The sequence below is a fragment of the Culex quinquefasciatus genome, chromosome 3 (assembly GCF_015732765.1).
Source record: "Culex quinquefasciatus strain JHB chromosome 3, VPISU_Cqui_1.0_pri_paternal, whole genome shotgun sequence".
Taxonomy (NCBI): Eukaryota; Metazoa; Arthropoda; class Insecta; order Diptera; family Culicidae; genus Culex; species Culex quinquefasciatus.
In genome coordinates this window covers 32493450-32509247 of record NC_051863.1, presented here as the reverse complement: position 1 = coordinate 32509247, position 15798 = coordinate 32493450, and the positions used below count along the sequence as shown (strand labels likewise).

The following is a 15798-nucleotide window of genomic DNA, read 5'->3' as shown; positions in this document are numbered from 1 at the left end:
TTGAGAGTCTTCACCCCAAATTTCAGCCAATTTGGTCCATCCCATCTCGAGATATCGTGGCACCCATAAATCAACTCGGTGTTTACAGAAAAACGTTTACAAAGTTTGACAGTTCGCTTTGCGCATGGCAAAATTATGAACTTAATTCGTCTCTTACTCAGTTCAGTCACGAAATATCTTGATGAAACTTTCAGGAGTTATTGAAAATCATCTTTTTAGTGAATCAAGTGAATTTTCTGTAATATGAACTTTTATGATTTTCTACATGTATGTAACCCATTAAAGCTACTTTTGAGTATTTTTTTTCTTTTTAAAGTCGCAGTTTTTTTTTTAATTAGTGCTTATGTAAAAAAAGTGTTTTTTTTTGCAAATCAAGTTTTAGAAAAAAAAGTGAAATTAAAAATCATCAAAAAAAATAAAAGTGTATCATTTTTTTCAGTGTAGTCCTTATCTACAACCACAACAACTTTGTCGAAGACACCAAATCGATCAAAAAACTCCTTCAAAAGATACAAATTTTTGAATTTTCATTTATCATTTTTGTATGGACAGCTGCCAAATTTGTATGGAAAATTATATGGACAAACTAATGATATAAAATGGCTTTTTTTGGGAATACCAAAAGCATCAAAAAAGTTTCAGCCGAATGAAAAAAATACAAAAATTAAAATTAAATATTTAAAACCGAACTCGTAGAGAATTGCTCTGATAATATAAATATGCTATCATACCCATTATTATTGTTAACACTTAAATAAAATAAATACTAACTCAATAAAAACAAAGCCATAATATTACTATGTATAAGTAAAATAAACACTTTTATACAAATTGAAACTTTGCAGTAAAATCCAAAGCTCAAACTTGATTGTTGATCCCAGTAAGAGTCCAGACATCACGTACCAAAGCGCCTCATTCACATTGCTCTAGTTCTCTAAAAAGCGGATCTGCCACAACATCCCAAAAACATACACACTCAAACCCAAAAATCAAAAAAATAAAACTAACGAAACAACACGACCAGCTCCGAACCCCAAATCACAGAGGTTTCGCTAACTTTTTTCGCCAGGTATTCTCTCTCTCTATCTCTCTCGTTTGCCGACAGAGAGTTGTGATCTTTTTTTTATTTTCAACTTCTTTTCCCTTTATTTTATTCCAAGTGTAAAAGTGTGGGCATGTTTGCATGTGTGAGAGATGTTCCCGTTTTTTGTTATCCTGCTTGTTTCTTGTTTTGTATTTTGCTCGGCATTTTTTTATCATGTATTTGCTACTAGCTCCCCTTTTTTCTGACTAGCTGCTGTTTTGCTTCTGGTGATTCCGAAAGAAAAAATCCAACACCGCCGTCGTCGTCTTCGTCATCACCATCAAAATCATCCGCATCAGCATCCTCACGTGCGATGGTTATTGTTGGTGTTGTTGCCTTTCGTGGATCACCAGAACAAAACGAAGAAGGGAGGGGGATCCTGAACCCTTTAGTGGATGTTGGTTTTTTATTTCTTTTTGCTAAGTGTTTATTTTCTTTTTTTTTCACTTTTTCTCATGGCTTTTTTTATTTCAACTTATTGTTTTAGGTTTTAAGTCCAATTCAACTAAATTTTTATTCAGGTTCCTCAAGGGTTCTCCCCAGGTTAGCTAAACTCATCCATGTATTCAAGTGTGAGTGTGTGTGCTCTTTTCACTCGATTCTTGGCCTTCCGTGTATTGTTTGCGCGAGATGGACTTGTTGTTGTTATCTTTATCGTCAGTGCCAGGCCAGCGCACACAAGTGCCACTCGCTGGAGCTGAACACATTGTTGTTTGGGCCTTCTTAGAGTGTATCGGTTGATCCTTCGTTCGCGTTAGGCCGGTTGATGATGATAATCTTTGAAGGTGGAGTAACTCGGAAGCAGAAAAGTTTGGAGAATCATGGAGAACATTTAGAACAGAATAAAAATCATATAATTTTTTTTAGGTCAAATTGGCTATAACTTTGGCAGCTAGGGGAAATAAACCCATTTTAAGCCAAATAAGCGATCGTGTTTGAATGATGCTGGATAATCTGGAGTGTTCCTTGAAATTTACTAAAACCAAGTACACCAACGAGTAGAGCAACTTTTTGTGAACATTTCTGTTTATTTTCACTTTTATTAAAGGTAATTCTATTCCTTTTACAAGAATTTGAAAAAAATATTTCGAAAATGTATTTTAATCAAACGAATGCATTTGGCCACGCCCATCTTCCTATTTTCAGCTTAGTTTTTTTTTACTTCCACCGCTCATTTGGGTCTGCCTAGTGATGCCAAAATTGATGAAATTTTAAACAAACACACACGAAAAGTTGCATTTATAGAGAAAATTTCCATACAAATTTGGCAGCTCACTTCAACAGGCGCGCGGTGGTGTTGGTAGCCACCTTTTGTTCTTTATTTGCCTTCGCTTCTCGTTCGTTTTTTTCAGCCTTCGATTGGAATGGGTCGTCAAAATTAAAACGTCAAAAGAGTTTGTCACTGTGTGTGCCACCAAAATGACGATAAATGGTCACGCAAAATAGAAATTATGATCAAAAGTGCATTTCAATTGATCTTTTTGGCCAGTAAATGGCATAAATTTGCCTGCTTACTTGAGGTGGTGCTGTTGCAGGTAAGTTTATAGCCTAAATATTTTGGAGCGTCAATCGAGCATCAAACTCTTCATATGACGAAGATGGGTGTTTGATTGGAAAGGGTACATTTCCCCTATTTTTTTTTAATTCATCAAAAATAATTAATTCAAAAATCGTTTTTATCAAGGTAACTAAGAATGCCAAACGAATTGCTAGTTTTGCAAAAAAAAAAAAACTTTCAAATTTCCCCGTATTTCGTCTACTTGGACATATCGTAAACCGGGGTGACATTGATAAGATTTCAATTTATTTTTGGAATATTATCGAATTGTTAAGGTTATTCTCAAGATACATATTTTTAAAACATGCACTGAGTTACTATTTTTGAACAAACATTTGTTTTTTCATTTGTGTCTAAACAAATAGTTGCGTCGAAAATGTTTGGTTTGCAATCCGGAGTGATTTTGATAGTCATAGTTTTTCGTGCTAAAATTAGATTTAAGGTGATCAAATTTTATTTTTACGTCAAACTAAGGTTGCTGATATATCTATAAAGAAAAAAAACAATATTAATATTTATTTAACAAAATGTATGAGCTTTTTCTAAAATACAAATAATTTTTTAGTAAAATTGTTGAAAAATCAGATTTTTGCATGAAATTCGTTAAAACTAGTTTTGTTCATAAAATTATCGATTCATGTTGCATAAAAAACTGAACTCGAAGCATGAATCAAAAGTTTTCACAATTTATATGAAATTTGTTCTACTGAGAATGCCTATAAATATGGAGATTTTGTTTAGTTATGTTTCAAAAACACATGATATTTATTATTTAAAAACATATTTTGCATTCTCATAGTGAAAAATTGTCCAATGAATCTAAAAATGCATTCCGTTTTCCGGTTCGAAATCATATTCATTGAGAAAATCATGACACTTGGAGAATAACAAAATATTGCTATTTATCAACATTTTCTTAATTAAAGTTAAAGGTCTAACCTTTTAAAGAGTTCAAAATTTTATGAAAACTTCTTCTAAAAGTACTTTGCACACTTCTGTACCATGGTGCACACTTCCATACCATTATGTACGTGTTTAATTTGTAATTTGTAAAAATCTCAAACATATCAAAGTTAGCAAAGTTTTACGGTACTTTTGATAAAAAAAATGTTTAGCAACTTAACAAAATACTTTATAAAGAAAAATAAACGCAACTTTAAGAGCATGGCACAACATTAAAATAAATGAACTCCGAGTTAAGAATTTATTAAACACATTGTAGATACCTAAATATTCTCTTCTGCACAGTTCTTGAAAAACGAGAAAATCCGATTTTTTCCCATTGTTTGCTTCTAAAAGATTCTCGAATGGCCCAATATTTGCAAATACATGTTTTATCAAGTTTCAAGTGTATGTATGGATTGAGACATTTGAGGAAATTTTCAAAAAAATTGAGGGCCTCGTGGCGCGGTGGTTAGCGGTTTCGGCTGCCGATCCCTAAGTTGCTATGGGGCGCGGGTTCGATTCCCGCCTTATCTTCCTGGCCTTCTATCGGATGGGGAAGTAAAACGTCGGTCCATTTGCGTAAAAGAGGTTTTGGGTGACTCACCACACATAACCTTCGAACACCTAGAAATGAGCAGAAACTTACAACAGAGACCACAAAAGACCCGGGGGTCGTTAAAGTAGATTGCTTTGCATTTTATAAATTTGCTTTAAAACTCATTTTTTTATCAAATTGATGCCTCAGTGCTCTCTTGTAATAAGCTTGCTGGTTTTCCTATCTAGTTAGAAAAAGAGAGCACAAAATACTAGGGCGTCCAATTTTCCCCGGGAAACGGGAAAAATATTTTTGAAATCCCGGGAATTCCCGGGATCCCGGAAAAAAATTATCAGTAATAAAATCTATGTTTTCATTATATTTGTTATGTTTTCAAGTTTAAAATCAAAGAATTCGCTTAATAATATTAAATGGTGATAATTTAAACTTCAATCTAAACAAGGACGACAGTTTTTAAAAAGCCTATAAGAAATTAAAAATTGATAAAAATCAATGTTGATTTTTGTGGGTTTTGGATTTTAAATCAACTACAATTTTTAATTCCAATTTCAATATTTTTTTTATTGATTTGCGGTTAAAATGACATTATTCTTAATGAAAATATTTCTTTTATAATTTTTTTCATATGACATGAGTAAAACACCTAAAAAAGTTTCTTTTATCTAATCTAATCTAATCTAATCTAATCAGACCCTAGCGCAGCCAATCTTTCGAAGGGATCTTGGAGAGTGCCTTAGGTTAGATGACGCTTAGCACTCTTCTTGTCATTTATTAACATTTGTAGTGCGCCATTGCATCGGAATGCATTGAAACATCACAAGCGTTAAAGCGGCCAGGCCTACTGCGTAAAGCCGTATCGTGGAGATGACTCGTAATTGGGTTGAGTTTGAGCACTGAGTGTTCGAACAACAACACAATTCTGAATCGACAGGGGAGGAAGAAGCGTTTGGACACACCACCATACGCTCCGAGATTTTGGTGGATTCGTTGGGAGCACCATGCTAAGAAGGTTTGGTACTCCGGGACCCTCTGGGATGGGACATAATATTTCCACGAATGCCCAGGACATTATTTGCCGTGGTTATAGCGCCACAACTCGCTCTCCTTAAAAAGTTTCTTTTATATGTCTTAAAAAACAAAAAACGACAACAAATAAAATGATACCAGTCAATGTTAAATTTTTGATTAGTTTTGAATTCATTGTTTTATATAAAACATATTTAACAAACTAACTTCAAGTTACTACCGCCAAACGGACGAAAATCGGATCTAAAATCTGAATAGGTACAGGAGATTTTAGAGCAATACATTTGGAAAACGGTGTACTAAATGTTTTGTTCTGTTCCTGTTTTAACCGAAGTCATCCCAATATTTTTTTTTTGCTTTAGTAGCATTTGTCCTTTATTGTCCCAGATGCCGGTATTCGATTAAAAATATTTTAAAATGAAATATTTTTTTTTTTCAAATATAAAATCGTAAATATACGTAAATATATCCATTCTATTTAAAAAATAAAAGAGAAAAAAATTAAAGCGCTAGGCATTCTGTAGACCTGTTAACTAAAATTATAATAATTTGTCCTTATAAGACAAATTATTGCTGATATTTGCCGAATACAAATTTAAATTCATTTGATCGATTACTTAGTATTCAACTGTTCTTCTATGTTAATGCTTCTTATCGATTACTTAGTATTCTACTATTTCCACAACAAAATCTGAATTTCCAGAACAAAATATGATTATTTTTTTCAATTTCGGGAATTCCCGGGACAAATTATGGAAAATCCCGGGATTCGGGAATTCCCGGTTTTGGGAAAATCCCGGGAAGCACTACAAAATACTTATTATTTCGGATCAAAACGTCTCAACTGAAAGGATCATTTGTTAGTAGTTTGGAAAAGTTTTATTCAACGATTACGCTAATTTTCAGTTCGAAAAATACAAAAATAGAATATTATTTTATGTTTTATGATGTAGGGGAAATATACCGATTTTAATCACTCCAAGCCGTTCGACCAATTCTCATCACTTTTGCCGTTTTCCGCTATAAAATAAACATTTTCAGATGTATCAACAATGGAGAGTGTCTTGCTCACTTTTATTTTAGCTATTTATTACTTTGAAACAGTCATTCATGATCAAAGTGCTGATAGGCCGATTATAGAAATAGGCTGAAAAAGGATAAAGTTCCCCTTTATATGCCAGGACCCGTGTTGTAGGGGTAAGCGTGGTTGCCTCTCACCCGTTCGGCCTGGGTTCGATCCCAGAAAGACTCGGTGGCATTTCTCGAGACGAGACTTGTCTGATCACGCCTTCCGTCGGACGGGGAAGTAAATGTTGGCCCGGTCTAACCTACAGGGTTAGGTCGTTAGGTCAGTCCAGGTGTAGGAGTCGTCTCCCTGGGTCCTGTCTCGGCGGAGTCGCTTGTAGGCAATTGGACTCACAATACAAAGGTCGTCAGTTCGAATCCCGGGGTGGATAGAAGCCCAGGTGTAAAAAGAGGTTTGGAATTGCCTCAACAATCAATCAATCGACCACCTAGTTTTGAGCAGGGATCTCGCAATCGAGATCGCCAAGGCAATGCTGTAGAGCGAATAATTTGATTTTTGTATGTATCTATGCAGAAATATCAATATTTTTTCCGGATACGTAGAAAAATTATCAAGTTCTAGTAAAATATGAAAGTTTATTACACTTGCAAACTTTATGACATCTGGAATCAGGAAAAAATCTGTTCAACTTTTATGGTGCAATATGTAGCTTCTTCCCAGTTCTCGATGCTATGAAGTTTGTTCACGTTAACGTTTTTTTGCCTATTTTCCCATTTTCAAATTTGTGTAAAGGTTAATTTATTATGCCTTTCAGGATGAAAACACGTGTCAACAAGAATGATTAAATCGGTTCCCAATTAGTTTATCGTTCCACCTGAATTTGCCCAAAAAATCGTATCAAATCAATCTTGGCCCCTGTAACAGGCAGCACCGTTTATAAAATTCGATTGCACATTTTGCTCACCCACCGATAACGAAATTGAAATTGCACCCCATTTTTTTTGCTACCCTTATCGAACCCCTAAACCCCGGTTCGACACACCCCTGACGATTTGCGTCGCGCTCGTGGCAACAGCTGTTTTCCCCTTTTCTGTGACTAACATATGAAGCAAATACGAATCCGTTTCAGGTTAGTTTTCTGCAACGCTAAATTTGAAAACTTTCGCCCTCGCGCTTTCTGCACGTGCATCAACCAGGAAAAGTGAACTGGTTCAGAACGAAGTAAGGCCAAAGCTACTTACAGGTGTAACATACATCAAACAACAACATAATTAAATTTTCACAGCTCGTGACTACAGCGGAAAGTTGGGAAGTATTTTTTTTTTTCGTTTGCCGAGTGCACGCCAAACTCAACCTAGGAAAGAAGGGAGAAATCCGTGCCAGTCTAGAACTCTCAGAACAAGACACAACTTACGAAAAGTAAGCCAACAAAAAAAAATATCGGGCAACCAAACCAGCAAACAAAACGTGCAACTTTTTCGCGGAATGAATTTAAAAGATGCACACGTGTTCTATATACTTGCGGCAAAGAAAAACTTTCTTTTTCGTTTCGGGAATTTTTGCAGCATTTTTTTGGCGATGTGCTTTCTGCTGTCATCTTGAGCGCGAAATGTGCTCCAGACAGAGCTGCTTGAAATGCGAGCTCTGTGTCGGCCAGCCAGCAGTGCCAGTGGGTTTTTTTTTTCTCAGTTCAGACACGTCCCGCGAACTTGGAGAACTTGAAGTTGGTTGAAATGTGAAGTTTGCAACCATGTAAGTATAAGGTTGCAGCTCATGTTTGATTTTTTTTTTCTTCAAGAGATTCTAGAGCTTGGCACGAAAATTGAGCATGCTTTTGTTACAGTATTTAAAAAAAACAACTGATAGATTTTTTCAATATTGGATTAGTGCGCTGACCACGGGGACGCGCTGTCTTGTTTTTGCATGCTCATTTTCATTTCTATTGTTTCGCTGTTTGTGTGCTTGGGTGCTTGGTTATTACATATAGGTGAAGGGATTTTATTAAATGACCATTTTATTGCATTATATTTTACACTTAACACATTATACATAACACATATGAAACTGTAAACAGGAGCGTTTGGTACGGTATGTCCACGCATCCTTCCTCCCCTGTAGTTTCTGTGAAATGTGTTCCGTTCTCAGAATCCTCTCTGCGGTAAACACAACGTAGTAGGGCTGGCCGCTTTAATTTTTGCAATACATTTTCGGGTGTTCTCGGATGTACTGCAATTATTAATAATGACAAGAAAAGTGCTTGTGGCGTAATCTAATCACAAGACTTTCCAGCATGCTTTCATCGGACTGGCTGCGTTTGTGTTAGATTAGATTAGATTACAACTGATAGATTTTTTCAATATTGAAAATTGTTATGTTACATCTGGGAATGACGCCCAAGGCTCCAAAAAAGTTGGAACGGTAACTTCAACTCAATGGTTCTCGGGCATAACTCAACCAATCAAGATGATTCTTCTTTCCAGTGATTTGTTAGGATGTCTAGATGATTCTAGAACTTTGCAGAATTTAATTTCATCAAATCTGTAATTTTTGCAATCAAAAACATCGTTCCAACTTTTTTTTTCGAGTGTAAAAAAAAATCGCCAAAAATTCCGCGGAGGCAGTCGTTTTAAAAAAGGTGGAACGATGTTTTCGGTTGCAGAAATTACAGATTTGTTTAAATCAAGTTCTGCAAAATTTTAAGATCATCTAGACATTCTTACAAATCACTGGAAACAAGAATCGTCCCGATTGGTTGAGTTAGGCCCGAGAACCAGCGAGTTGAAGTTACCGTTCCACCTTTTTTGGGAGGCTTGGGCGTCCGTGTAAGTTGGACATGCGTTGGGCGTTCCAGTGTTAAACTCTTTCGAAATATTTTTTTGTAAAACTACACTACAAAATTTCCATTTAATTTTTTTCATTGATGTGCATTGATTGTGTTATTACTCCCTTCAAAAAACTTAAAAATCATTAATAGGACGTGCAAATGACCAATAAAGCATTTTTAAAGATTGTTATTCGCAGCTGTGTGTTGGCAAATCACCATAAATCCAGTGTCAGAACTCCAAATAGGCACCCTTGACTGATTAAAAAAATAATTTGGATTGAATATAAAGTTTACCAACTACTTAGTATAAAATTTTATATTACTTTGGAAATTCTATACAAAACTAATCTAAACTTAATTTTGCAAACATTTAATTAATCTAAATTTCAATATAATACCTTGATATTACAAAAGAGTTGCTAACTAAACATTTTGGAGAACAAAAATTTCAGAAAGTTTTCATTTTCCATATTTTTGGTCTTTTTGACAAAAACGAAACCATAACAATATATTAGATCGGAAATTCTATGTCCTTTCCGATTCCGGTTCGGATGCCGGCGGATTTTCCGACGACGTTATTCCGGGTTGGTACGAAATTCCGACGAAAAATAAATTATTAAAGACCCCTAAAACGGTGTTATACCCACCAAGGTTGTTAACGTTTAAATTATCGAGGTTCGATAACGATAACGAAAATCTATCGTTATCGTTCTTCCGATAATTCTATCGGCGATAATTTTATCGACGATAACGGACGATAACTTGTATTTAATATTCTCGATTTCATTGGTAAGTTTTCAAACGAGCTCTTACAATGAACTCTATTTCATGAGCGATGAACTCCAATGCATGTAAAAAGTCACAAAGTCGAATATATTTATAATGTTTTAGAGTTTTTTTAATGAAATACTCAAACTATCACAAAATACCGTATTTTCTTGAAAATACTAAAATATTTCTTATTTGCAATATGGATATCAAACGATTCGAAATTGTGCATGCATTGTCACTATTTTAGAGTTTTTGGAATTAAATACTCAAATTTTCACAAAACACTGTATTTTCTCAAAAATACTCAAATTTTAAAAATTTGCCATATGAGCATCAAACGATTCAAAAATTTAAATGTATTTTAACTGTTTTAGAGGTTTTTGAATGATACTTATATTACAAATCATGAAAATTTGAGTACTTTTAAACACAAAACAGTATTTTGTAAAAAAAAATATTATTGCATTCAAAAATCTCTAAAACAATTGAAATAGATGAAAAATTTCAAATCGTTCGATAATCATATTGCGAATCATAAAAATATATTTATTTTTTGAAAATTTGAGCATTTCATTAAAAAAAAATACTATAAAACCATGAAATTTTTTGCCAAATTTCAAATTATTCGATTATATATTGCGAATCATTTAACAGTGAAATGCGTGCACAATTTCGAATCGTTTGATACCCTTATTGCAAATTAGAAATACAAATAGTATTTTAGAGAAAATACGGTATTTTGTGATTTTTTCAGTATTTTTACTTTGAAAATACATATCATCAGAAAATATTTACAAATAGAAAGCTTGAAAATTCAACATGATTTAGTTAGTTTAAGTCAATTAAAGAAATATAATCAGGCCGTTGCAAATATTTTTCAAAGTCTATATCGCCCCCTCCTTCAAAATTGGCCTGAATAATCAGTGAATAATCAGGGGGCAACAATTTTTTTTTTCGAAAAGCTTCAAAAATTTAATAAAAATTAAAGTTTAATCAACTGAAAACCAGTCAATGCCTCGACATTTTCAAAACTAATGATTGGAAAGCAACTGTATGCCTGTAAAATGCATTTTAAAACACTTTTTTCATCCAAATGTTGAATCCTGGCTTGCGATTTCAATTATTGTATTTTATTTATATCATCAGAAAATATTTACAAATAGAAAGCTTGAAAATTCAACATGATTTAGTTAGTTTAAGTCAATTAAAGAAATATAATCAGGCCGTTGCAAATATTTTTCAAAGTCTATATCGCCCCCTCCTTCAAAATTGGCCTGAATAATCAGTGAATAATCAGGGGGCAACAATTTTTTTTTCGAAAAGCTTCAAAAATTTAATAAAAATTAAAGTTTAATCAACTGAAAACCAGTCAATGCCTCGATATTTTCAAAACTAATGATTGGAAAGCAACTGTATGCCTGTAAAATGCATTTTAAAACACTTTTTTCATCCAAATGTTGAATCCTGGCTTGCGATTTCAATTATTGTATTTTTTTTTTATTTTTTTGCCCCCACCCCCTTGACTTTGGTCAGAGCCGAGGGACATAAACTTCAAAAAATATTTGCAACGGCCTAAATATAAGTAATCGACCGTTATCTTCGATAAAATTATCGCCGATAGAATTTTCGAAATAACGATAACGATAGATAACCATTATCGTTATCGTTAGACGATAACACTATCGACGATAATTCCATCGATTAACAACCTTTATGTAGCAAAATGTTCGGCAAGAGTTTCTGAACAAAACGTATTACTAAATTTCTATCAAATTTCAACTTATTTTCATGTTTTATCCCAAATTGTACATTAGAATGGCTCGAGATGGTCGGTTTTTCAGAACATTTTTTTCTTCTGTTGCTTCTAGGCCCCTAAACAACTCCCCAAATTTTGGGAGCGATCGGTTGCGTCCACAGTTGGTGCATTGCAATTCAATTTTGTATGGGAATTATCACATAAAAACGTTACTAAATCCACCTTTAGGTGGTTGGTGCCTTACTCGCATGCATAAGTGAATACACTGCCTCAAAAAAGTTTATAAATAACACTTATTTTTATCAAAATATCTGTGATCTGGCCTCAAAAAGTGTATTAAAACACTAAAGTACTTATAACTTATGATAGGTTTGTCAGATCTTCAATTTTTTGGGCTCGTTGGAAAGGTTTTTTGATTACCTATCCAACGATGGGTCGCATGATAGATCCGGACAACTTTTTCATCAAAATATTCGAGATCCGGCATCAAAAAAGTGTATAAATAACACTTAAGTGCTCATAACTTTTGATAGGGTTGTAAGATCTTCAATGTGTTGGACGCGCTGGAAAGGTCTTGCAAATACCTTTCTAAAAATGTATAGCATGACGGGTATTCTTACAAAAACCACCCTTTTTAGCATAACTTTTGAAATACTTTTCTAAAATTTAAATATTAACTCCAGTCTTGTGGGACCCCAAGACGAATTGAATGAGACCAGAAAAGTCCAAATCGGTTCAGCCAGTCCAGAGATAATCGAGTGCATATTTTTTTGGTGCACAGACTCACATCCAGACACACGCACAGACATTTGTTCAGAATTTGATTCGATAGGTATACGTGAAGGTGGTTCTACGAGGTCGAATAAAGAAGTTGAGGTAAGGAAGGCAAAACCTTCATTTTTACAATTTGATTTTTATTATTTTTATTTTCCACTAAATTTTTCAAACCAACACCTAGGGGAAATATACCCATTTTAATCACACTAAGCCGTTCGACCAATTCTCATCACTTTTGCCGTTTTCCGGTATTGAATCAAGATTTTCAGATGTATCAACAATGATGAGTTGCTTGCTCACTTTTATTTGAGCTATTTATTACTTTGGAACAGTCAAAAACATTTCATTTAAGCTGTAATTCATGATCAATAAGCTGATAGGCCGATAATAGAAATAGGCTGAGAAAGGGTATAGTTCCCCTATTATGTTAAAATTGAGCAAATTCTCTAAAACTTTCCCGAAGAAATTATTGTGCTATCTTGTGCAGCGTGCTCAATACTGGTCTAAAACGTGGTTTTCGAGCGAAAAACACGTTTCAGACCAGTTTTTAAGACGCTGTATCTTTTGACAGGAGCAATATAGCACAATACTTCCTTGGGGAAAGTTTTAGAGAATTTTCTCCATTTTTACCCTATTGTGTTGTTTTGAAAAATTTAGTGGAAAATAAAAATGATAAAATCACAATGTTTAAAAGCGGATTTTCCATGCTAATTCCTATACAAAAAATTGCTGCCAAATTTTAGGGGGTTGTTTGGAGACCCAATAAGCATAAAAAACTTTGGTCTGGTTTGATTTGATCATTTTTAAAATTTCCCATATAACGACGAGCCAGTCTAATGTGCATAGTGCCCAAGGGGTGTAATTATTATGATATTTTTTAAGTGTGGTGTTTGCGAAAATGCGCAAAAAAAAAGTTGCTGTTTTTATTATAACAACGAATTCGTCTAATACTACGATCATAATATTTACGTACAGAGCTGGTGGTGTGGCAATCCATTTGATAATATACGGAGAAAAGCGAGTTCCGAAAATCGAGAACAAGCGTTCTTGAAATTGGGAATCAAGTGCGAAGTATCTTAGTTTTGTTTTAAACACATCTTTTCTGGTTCCTAATGTCATGAACGCTTGTTCGCGATTTTGGGAACACATTTTTCTCCGTGTATGTATACAAAAACAATTTTAAATCCTGAGCAAAGGTTGTTCATTTCTCTAAAATATCATGGTACTTAGAAAAATAAGCTTCACCGTTGAGTGACAATGAATCAGCCATAAAAAGTATGTTAATCTCTGGTATTCCAACTATTTTTGATCGATTTCTTATGATAAAAGTTTTGTTAAAAATTCAAAACAAGCTGAATTTTTATTTTCGTAAGTTCTTCGCGAAGACAGAGCTTATTTTCGTTCACAGAAATCCCGACAACCCAAAGACCATGTAAATCCATCAATCAAGTCCCATTTTCGTCTAAATGTCCAAATGACGTGACGTGAACTCGTTCTCCCTTCCCTGTGCTCTGTCGTGGCGGCGGTAATCCACTCCGTCACAACGTGGATCCCCCTTCCCAATAAGAAAAAGAAAAGAAACGATCTCTCTCCCTCCAATCATCCCATTAACCACCCCACTAATTCCAACATGCCAAAACACATGAAACCAGAAGAAGGCGAAAAAAAAATCTCTGAAATAAATACCGACTCTAGTTTTGGAGCAAACGAGCGTGTATTTGTGTACCTTGTATTTTTCTTCTGATCTCCGTCTGGACGTCGTGTATCCAATCGCCTTTTTAGAACCGGCCAAACAGATTCATTCACTTGCTTCACAGCTCTAATACACCTTTCCACAGGGGGAGAACCCACACACGCACAAGCACCAGTCGTCGTAAATAACACACAAAAAAAACTACGATGCACTGACTGTCGAAACAACAGAACGAACGGCGAAGCAGGCCGTGCGAACACACACACGCACGCACGTTCTCCTCCTTGGCTCCTCTTCTCTTCTCTTTTGTGTGTTGTGCTGCCGTAAATCTCTTTTATTATATTGTTGTGTATTCCTCTTTTTCGCTATCTTCCTTTGTTTCGTTCTTCTTGTTGTTGCCTTTTGTTTTGTTTTCTTCCCGATTCATTTACTACACCTTTGATGTTAATTTCCTGGTGTGCTGCCCTCCACCATCCATCGGGTTTCGCGATTCCCTTGCGCGAATATCGCCGCAAAGCGAAACGTCAAACACTGTGCGCCCTCGGTATGCGTGTTTCGTAGGCCTACGCTCACTCACTCTTTCTCTCGCGAGCACAAAAATACCGTAACAGTGACACCTTTCTCCGAACGCCGAGCCGCTGCCGTGTACGGTCGTGTTTTTATTATTGACGACAATACAGCCACCAAACGCTTCTTACGATCAATGAAATCAAGGGGGGCAACCACCAACAATTACCCAAAGAAGGATGCACTCTCTCTTCCACTTCCAAAACAGACTCCACACACTCCCTAGGTTGACTTCTTTTCCCTCTGACGACGGCGACGGGCGCCACGACGGTGTGTCGGAACGGACGGATCTTCTTCGTGTCTTGTTCTCAGAAAACCACTAACACAGCGGCCGCGGACCGTCTCTTTCTGCCGCACGCGGAAATTCCACCGAGATAGGGTCGTCGGGTGTCGCGTACACAAATCTCGTCAACTTTCGCCCTACTCGCACGCCCCTCGCCCGCTCTCATCTGTCACTTTCCATACAAAATAAAAAAAGAAAACACACCCTCACGCAAGGGGTCTGCCACTCGCGGCCTGGGGTCAGACACCAAAACGCATTCCCATTCGAGCTCGCGCTAACTAGATCAACCGCAAAAGGTCAAACACAAAACCCGCTAATCAATCTGGCCCCCCGAACGTCTTCATCCGCCGTCCTGCTCTAGCCACCGCCGTAGAAAACGGGAACCCCGAAACCGCGAAGAGAACAGAACACCGCGAACGAAACGACCGTGGAGACGCGTCCACACCCGTCAGCTGTTCCGAAGTGACTGACAGAAGCGCGCTCGGCGGAGCTGGGAATCGGGCCCCGACGGTCCGTTTGTTTCATTCCATTGCATTCACGAGGGTCCGCTCAGTCCGTAAACATTAAGGGAGGCCCGGACAAGTGTGCGTGTGCAATACACCTGACAATGCACGGCTGTCAAAAGGGAAGGAAAGTTTTGAGTAGGCGTGATGTTTTCAAGCGAGCAGTGCGAGGAGATGGCGCTGACATCTGGTGGGATTGGGATGGACTAGATTTTGGTTTGAGGGACGCGCGCGCGCAGTGAAGAAACGTGGTCGTGCAAGTGTAACAGTTACGACAGTTTGCAACTATTTGCGAAAATTCAACTGAAAAGACATTTATCAAATCGCTGACGTTTTAAAATGTGACTAATGGCCTATCTACAATCACTTAGCTTAGAACATCTAAGTAAAGTAGTTACTTAGGAAAGTCTGCACCTTACGTTCGTCAT

General features: G+C 36.1%; 1 protein-coding gene across 5 annotated transcripts in view; it reads right to left on the bottom strand.

Annotated features, from left to right (window-relative positions):
- LOC6045170 (furin-like protease 1) overlaps positions 1–15325 on the bottom strand; it is a 454649-nt gene extending 439324 nt beyond the window's left edge. For 2 of the 5 annotated variants that reach the window (XM_038263921.1, XM_038263920.1), the window contains exon 1: positions 14051–15325. The gene's annotated coding sequence lies outside the window, so the exon portion shown is untranslated. The remainder of the gene's footprint in view (positions 1–14050) is intronic. The other 3 variants (XM_038263923.1, XM_038263924.1, XM_038263922.1) reach the window with 2 other exon arrangements.
- Positions 15326–15798: the final 473 nt, after the last annotated feature.